Below are 8,868 nucleotides of genomic sequence, written 5' to 3' on the forward strand. Positions count from 1 at the left end.
GGTGCTTGGACTCAGGTCCTGAGCACTGTCCCTGGCTTCTTTTTGCTCAAGGCTAGCACTCTACCCCTTGAACCACAGCGCCACTTCTGGCCATTTTCTATATATGTGGTGCTAGGGCCACATCTATACGGCTTCATCTATACGAAGCAGGCACTCTTGCCACTAGGCCATATTCCCAGCCCTGTTGTTCGTATTTTTGATGCTGGCCAATCTTGGTGAATCTTAAAGATGGAATCTCCAAGATGCAAGCTTGCCCTGCAGTTTCTTTATGGCCAAAGATGTTAAGTATTTCCTCATGTGTTTATTTGCCATTCTTGCTTCTTCTTCTGAGAAGTCACTATTTAGCTTTTTTGCCCAATTATTGAGTTATTGATTTGGTGGGGGGAGGGAAGTAGTCAGAAATCCTATGTTTTTGTGTAGCATTTTATGGCTTCATTTTAAAATCTTTGATCCATTTGGGATGTATTAAATGCAAGAAATAAGGTAACAATCCATTTTCATTTTAGTTTTCTAAATGGCTGCCAAGTGGTCCAAGAGCCACTTTGTGTTTCATATTTTGTTTTGTTTTGTTTTTTTAGATAATGCTTGTAAGCGTGGTTAGGAAGTTGGGGAATTGAGGTTAACAGCAGTCTCTGATCTTCTGGAGAGCCATTCCCAGGTAATATCTACATCATTAAGGCTTAAGAAGTAAACTTGAGGGGCTGGGAGTGTGACTTAGTGGTAGAGTGCTTGCTTAACACGCATGAAGCCCTGGGTTCAATTCCTCAGTACCACATAAACAAAAAAAGCCGGAAGTGGTACTGTAGCTCAAGTGGTAGAGTGCTACCCTTGAGCAAAAGAAGGCCAGAGACAGTGCCCAGGCCCTGAGTTTAAGCCCCAGGACTGCCAAAAGAAGAAGAAGAAGAAGGAGAAGGAGAAGAAGACAAGACTGAGAAGTATGCATATGAATCAGAAGTAGGGGACCTGGGGTTAGTCCAAGTCTAAGCTAACTGGTTCTGTGAGGTCTCAATGAAGCACATAAACATGGAGAGAAAAGAGAGGGTGTAGTTTAAGAAAAATAATATAAAAATTACAAATTAAAAAGAAACATTTAGATATGAATATTTATGAAGAACTAAAGGACAAATTATAGTAAATTAAAATGTTTTAAGTTAGCACATTCTGAAAACAAACACAAAAATATAATATAATAATATTTTATTAGCTACCTAATATAGGCAATTAATATTAACACACCTCTACAATATTTTGGCTGCATATTCTTTAGGTGTCTCTTTCTACGATAATTATTTTACAATATCATTTCCCATAGAGAAAACAGAAAAGTAATTCTGCTTTTTTTTCCTCACAGATGAACTTCAAGATTTCAGGTCACTTAATTTTTCTGGCTCCATTTTCAAGTTCTCTTTGAACTGATGGTGTTCATTAACCAACTGTCCTCATTGCTCCATTGCAAGCCTTCCAGGAATTTTAGATAATATATTCTATGTCTAGCATTTTATGTTGCATCACTAAGTAATATAAATCCTCTGCAGCTATGTTCATGTGCTTTTTCGATCTTTTGTGAGTTGTATTATCAAACAATTCAGGAGACTAAGTATTACTTCTCAGACTCTATGTCTTCTTAGTGAAACTACTTTTGACATAATCTAAAACAGGGGAGGGGAGATTTTCAAATTCACTTCTTGGTGTCATTGTTCATCTGTAGTTCTTTTATTTCATCTTCATTAATTTTGGTAAGAAAATATTTACCAAAATTTTTCTGAAATTATATATTGTACAGGAAAGGATAATATGCTCTAAATAAACCAGTGTGGCACAATTATACTATGAGGAAAAATAATGAATGCATGCAAACATTGGTTCTATAAAATAAAGGTGATACTTTCATATATGTGTAAAATATACTTTGATAATATTCAGGACTATTGAATTTTATTTTAAGAAAGAAAATAGCAATGAGGAAACCAAATGAAAGTAATGAATAAAGATAAATGTTGAACTTTGCACTGATATGTAAAAAAATATGGAAATGTAAATAAAACTTCCAAGTATGGTATGAAAAGGATAGATAAAATGGGTAAGTCTTATAGCCACTAAACTAGAAAGACAGCCAACCATTTGGGAAAAGATCTTCACCAGCAAAGCAACAGACAAAGGCCTAATATCCATCACCTACAGAGAACTCAAGAAACTAACCCCTTCCAAACATAGTAAAACAAGTATTAAATGGGCAAAGGAGCTAAAGAGAGACTTCACAGAAGAAGAAAGTAAAACGGCAAAGAAACATATGAGGAAATGTTCAACATCCCTGCCAGTAAAGGAAATGCAAATAAAAACAACCCTGAGATACCACCTTACCCCAGTTAGAAAGGCCTATATGCTGAACTCAGACAACAACAAATGCTGGAGGGGATGCGGAGAAAGAGGAACCCTACTGCACTGCTGGTAGGAATGTTAACTAGTACAACCACTCTGGAGAACAGTATGGAAGTTCCTGAAAAAACTCAGCATAGAAATACCCTATGAGCCAGTCATACCACTCCTAGGCATCTATCCTGAACAACAAGATCCAGGATATCACAAGGACAACTGCACATCCATGTTTATGGCTGCACAGTTCACAATAGCCAAGATATGGAAACAACCCAGATGTCCCACTACAGATGAATGGATCCAAAAAATTGTGGTACCTGTGCACAATGGAATTCTATACAGTGATTAGAAGTGATAAAATAATAGCATTCGCAGGGAAATGGACAGGTCTTGAACAAATAATGTTGAGCGAGACAAGCCTAGAACACAGAGAACAAAGGCACATGGTCTCCCTGATATATGGATGTTAGAAATAGAAAACAAAGAGACATGACAAGGAAAGTAGGACCCAAGATTCCAATTCACAGGGAGACCAAAAAGTGGGGGGGGGGGGGTTGCCTTAGGAGAAAGGCAGGCAAAAGTGAAACACAAACTCTAAATTATATGTACATAAATTCATATGTACATAATTTAATATCCAGGCTATAAAGAACACCAAAGATAAAGAAGCAAAAGACTTCTTTGTAATCAATCTTAGAGAAACTAAAGGACCCTATACCCTTTCCTCACACAAGTTGTACACAGGTACACATCTGAAAGAAGCTGAAAGGAGGACACAGAATGAATGGAAAATGGGAGGGGGGGAATACAGTAGAAAGTTCCCAACAGCTGCAGTGGGCACTGAGGAGAACAAACTAAGCAACTCAAGGGCAGCAGGGAGGGGGGGTGGAAATTAAAGAAAAAGAAGGAACAGTTGACACAAAGCAAAGAAAAGAGATGTATATGTATATATCACTCAGTTTGGAAGGAATTGTTTAACAATTAATAATCATAGAGGATTTAAGCATTGTACACTGGAATGACAATGGACATTAGGATAAGATCTCTGTTTATTTTATTTTATATTTTGGTTTTTAAAAAAGTAATTAAGAAAGCAAGGGGATGAGGTGTGGGGCTGGGGAGAAGGGAAGAAGGGAGAAAAATGAGGAAGGGTATAACAAGAAATATGTATGTATTCACTACCTTAAGCATGTAACTGTAACCCCTTTGTACATCATCCTGACAATAAAAAAATGAAAAAAATCTTTCTCAAATCTAATTATGGAAAAAAATAAAGATAGGATTAGTAATAAGAAAAGGTGCATTAAAGGAAATATGATAGATATTATTTTTTTAATAATTATTTATTGTTAAAGTGACGTACAGAGGGGTTATAGTTTCATACATAAGGCAGTGGGTACATTTCTTGTACAATTTGTTACCTCCTCCCTCGTTTCCATTGGAATTGTTTGTCTTTTTATCCTTTGTCTCTTGATTTTGATATTCCCTGTCCTGTTTTTTTTTCAAATTTTTATTATCAAACTGATGTACAGAGAGGTTACAGTTTCATACGTTAGATAGATATTATTTTTAATTTCATGGCTATATGTCTGAGAATGAGGAGATTACCAACTTTTTCCTATTAAAGTATTAGAAAACAAGCTGGCTCTGTGTGTGTGTGTGTTTGTGTGTGTGTGTGTGTGTGTGTGTGTGTGTGTGTGTGTGTGTGTGTGTGCCAGTACTGGGGCTTGAATTCAGAGGCAGGGCACTCTCAGCTTTTCACTCAAGGATATGTCATTTTGCCACTTGGGCTACACCTCCACTTTCAGCTTTTTGATGGTTAATTGGAGCTAAGAATATCAAGGATGGGTTTGAACAGCAATCCTCAGATCTCAGCCTCATGAGTAACTAAGATTACAGGTATGAGCCACTGGCACCTGGCAAGCCAAAGAATTTAAAATACGCATTATTACTACTTTCATTGAGTGTTACCAGTGAATTATGAAGAAAAAGAAATAAGAGTCCAAAGGCCTGGCTTTTCCTCTTCTCCATCTAGGCCAGGTGCTATGTAGGACAGTGACTTGACTTACTTTCTGTGGGGAAAAACAAAACAATGAAGAAGTAGAAGAGGGCTGGGAATATGGCCTAGTGGCAAGAGTGCTTGCCTCGTATACATGAGGCCCTGGGTTCGATTCCTCAGCACCACATATACAGAAAATGGTCAGAAGTGGCGCTGTGGCTCAAGTGGCAGAGTGCTAGCCTTGAGCAAAAAAGAAGCCAGGGACAGTGCTCAGGCCCTGAGTTCACGGCCTAGGACTGGCCAAAAAAAAAAAAAAAAAAAAAAAGAAGTAGAAGAAAGTGACTGAAAGCCAGTCCTTTATATTGACTATTGTAGCTCCTGATTTTATTTTTGTCCTTCCTCTACTTTTTTTTCTCCTTTCTAACCACTTTCTTCCCTCTTCCTCTTCTTTTACCTCTTCTTCCTCCTCCATAATAGTTTTTTTCTAAGTTAGAAACAAACACAGAAGTGTGAATAGAGTAAGTGTAAAGACACAAAAGAGTCAAGTGCCCTTGTAACTGCACCCAAATGAAGACCCAGAACTTGGCCAGTCACTCCAGACCTCCACCCCAGTGTCTCCTTGTATCCATACTTCCCTTTCTCCTTGCAAAAGCAAACACAATCATCCTTTTTTTTTTTTTAACTTCTTCCTGCTTGTATCACATAGTCTCTAGACATGATAATTTAATCTTGGCCATGTAATATTTGTGCATGCTTTATATCTCTTTTAAACTACAGTTTCAGCTGGATATGGAGGCTCATTCTGTAATCTACCACTCTAGGAGACTGTGGCAGAACGATTGCAAATTCAAGGCCAGTCTGAACTACACAGATCCTATCTTAACAAAACAGGTAGGGAGTTCAGTGGTAGGGTCACTTGCCTATCATGCGTGATGCCAGGGTTCAATTTCCAGTACCATAAGCAAACAGAGAAACAAGCAAACATAGTTTCTCCTCCGCTTCCCCCCATACTTTAGGACCCATCCTTTTAAACACCCAAGATGGTTTATCTGTTGCTCTCTCAAACCTATATGTTGCTAATTGGCTAGGCAAGTGCAGGTGGTATTGTGATATGTTCGTTCTTTAGGAGCTGTATGACTTCAGACTGGGTTATTGTCAGGACTGAAGGTCAAAGCCTATATTCATCAATTCTTGGGTGATTGCAAAACAGTGATAGTCTATCATTTTGTTTTCATTATCACCTGGAATTCTTTTTTAAAATTTAATTTTATTTTCAAGGTGTTATACAGAGGAGTTACAATTACATATGGAAGGTAATGAGTACGTTTCTGGTCAAACACTGCTACCCCTCCCTCATTTTTCTCCCACTTCCCCCCCCCCCCAAGTTTACAGTTCATTTCCAACATTATTTTTGGGTATCACAGTCAAATTGGTTTACCCTTTGTCATTTGTCTCACCATTTTGTTGTTCGCCTTCCCTAATTCAGATAAATGTACATACAATACACATCACCTGGCATTCTTTTAGAAAAAAAATAGGCTTCCCCTGGGGTTGGGGCTCAGTGGTAGAAGATTTGCTTAAAGTGTTCAAGGCACTGGGTTCAATCCCAGTATCACCAAAGGCAGGTGAGGATGCTTTCCTAATCTAGTTTTTGATTACCCAAATGTAAAATTAATATAGGAAAGACAGCATGAATTCTTTATTTTTTTCACTTTTGTTCACTAACTCTGAAGATAATGAAAATGTTTTCTATAATTCTTGAAGGTAATTAATTAGTTTTCTCACCAGTGTTTTTTTTAAGTTATAGGAAACTAGAAGCAACATAAAATTTACTATTTTTCCTGTTCACAAGGTTGTTTAAAAATCACCATTACAGAGTTGCAGAATATTTGCATAATCTCAAAAGGAAATGCCTAGTATTATTCCAGTTCTAGGGAGGGTAGCAGGAAGATTGTGAGTTCAAGGCCAGCCTGAGACACATAGTAACACATTTTCTAAAATAAACAAACAACAACAAAGACAAAAAAAACCCTGAAGTTCACTGTTCATGCATTATTCACTCCCTTTCTTCAAACACTAATATGCTTTTAGTTTTGTATTCATTTCTTGCTCCACATATTTCCTATATGTTGAGTCATACAGTAGGTGTTGTTGATTAACTTTTATGTATTTTGTGGCTGTGATTATCACACCCAAAGTTTTGGGCATGCTAGGCAACTGCTCTGCCACTGAACTAATTCTAGCCTTTTTATTGGGGGCAGGGAGGAGGATGTGGGAGGAGCTGGGGTGATGCTTTATAACTCAGGCTACTCCTAAACTCAATATTCTCCCACCTTAGCCTTCCTCCAAAGTAGCTGGGATTACAGTATAATTAATAATTTTTAAAACTTGCAGAGTTAGTTAAGGATCTGCATTGTAAAAGTCAATATACTTCATTTTACAATTAGGATATATGTGACCTTAAAAATAGATGATTGCTGGGCTGGGGATATGGCCTAGTGGCAAGAGTGCCTGCCTCATATACATGAAGCCCTGGGTTCCATTCCCCAGCACCACATATATAGAAAATGGCCAGAAGTGGCGCTGTGGCTCAAGTGGCAGAGTGCTAGCCTTGAGCAAAAAGAAGCCAGGGACAGTGCTAAGGCCCTGAGTCCAAGCCCAGGACTGGCAAAAAAAGAAAAATGTTAATACATATCTGAAATAATCAGAGATATTTTAAATGGTGCTGCAATCATCTATTTTTTTTTTTTTTTGGCCAGTCCTGGGGCTTGGACTCAGGGCCTGAGCACTGTCCCTGGCTTCTTTTTGCTCAAGGCTAGCACTCTGCCACTTGAGCCACAGCGCCACTTCTGGCCATTTTCTGTATATGTGGTGCTGGGGAATCGAACCCAGGGCCTCATGTATATGAGGCAAGCACTCTTGCCACTAGGCCATATTCCCAGCCCTATTTCAGATATGTAAAAGTCAGTATTTTATGGGATGGACATAACTTCAATATTTTTAATTCCATATCAATAAAGCCCCTATCCCTGATCAGATGACCGTAACAGATCAATCCTATTTCTGATGAATATTTTAAAAATCTAAATAAATTAGGAAAAATAGGTTTTTCTGTCAGGAAGGTGTGATGTTGGGGCTGGGGATATGGCCTAGTGACAAGAGTACTTGCCCCGTATACATGAGGCCCTGGGTTCAATTCCTCAGCACCACATATATAGAAAATGGCCAGAAGTGGCGCTGTGACTCAAGTGGCAGAGTGCTAGCCATGAGCAAAAAGAAGCCAGGGACAGTGCTCAGGCCCTGAGTCCAAGTCCCAGGACTGGCCAAAAAAAAAAAAAAAAAAAAAAAGAAGGTGTGATCTGGGGCTGGGAATATGGCCTAGTGGCAAGAGTGTTTGACTCATAGACATGAAGCCCTGGGTTCGATTCCCCAGCACCACATATGTAGAAAATGGCCAGAGGTGGCCCTGTGGCTCAAGTGGCAGAGTGCTATCCTTGAGCAAAAAGAAGCCAGGGACAGTGCTCAGGCCCTGAGTTCAAGGCCCAGGACTGGCAAAACAAAAGAAAAAAAAAAGAAAAAAAGAAGGTGTGATGTATCCTGCTGTTAGGCTTACTGGAAAAATTTAAGACTAGTTTTTTTAAGTATAGCAAACCTATCAATGTAATTAACATTAGCAATAAGTAAAAGAGAAAAACATCAATTTCTAATAAACATCCATTTCTCATAAAAATTTCCATTTCTCGCTGGGCACTGGTGGCTCACATCTGTAATTCTAGCTACTCAGGAGGCTGAGATCTGAGGATCGCTGTTCAAAGCCAGCCTAGACAGGAAGATCTGTGAGATTCTTGTCTCCGATTAACCACCAGAAAACCAGAAGTGATGCTGTGGCTTAAAGTGGTAAAGTGCTAGCCTTGAACAAAAAAGCTCAGGGTGCTCACTTCGGCAGCACATATACTAAAATTGGAATGATACAGAGAAGATTAGCATGGCCCCTGCACAAGGATGACATGCAAATTCATGAAGTGTTCCATATTTTTGGGTAGGCAGAATCAATATAGTGAAAATGGCCATATTACCCAAAATATTATACAAATTCAATGCAATCCCCATCAAGATCCCAGCTACATTCTTCACTGAAATAGAGAAAACAACTCATAAATTCATATGGACCAGCAAAAGACCTAGAATAGCCAAAGCAATTCTAGGCAAAAAAAGCAGTGCAGGAGGTATCACAATACCAGACTTCAAGCTCTACTATAGAGCCATCATAACAAAAACAGCCTGGTACTGGTATAAAAACCTGAAGACCAATGGAATAGGATAGAAGACCCAGAAATAAAGCCGCATTCTTACAATCAGCTGATATTAGACAAAGGAGCTAGAGACATACAATGGAAAAAAACATAGGCTCTTCAACTACTGGTGCTGGGAAAACTGGGCAGCCATATGTAGGAAACTCAAAGTGGACCCTAGCCTATCACCATGAACCAAGA

General features: G+C 38.7%; 1 non-coding gene across 1 annotated transcript; it reads left to right on the forward strand.

The window, feature by feature from the left end:
- The first annotated feature begins 8,305 nt into the window (after window positions 1-8,305).
- On the forward strand, window positions 8,306-8,412 carry LOC125356978. The gene has a single exon (XR_007212011.1). It is a non-coding gene; the product is annotated as a U6 spliceosomal RNA (small nuclear RNA).
- The last annotated feature ends 456 nt before the right edge of the window (window positions 8,413-8,868 follow it).

Source organism: Perognathus longimembris, chromosome 8 (assembly GCF_023159225.1).
Source record: "Perognathus longimembris pacificus isolate PPM17 chromosome 8, ASM2315922v1, whole genome shotgun sequence".
In the NCBI taxonomy this organism is placed as follows: domain Eukaryota; kingdom Metazoa; phylum Chordata; class Mammalia; order Rodentia; family Heteromyidae; genus Perognathus; species Perognathus longimembris.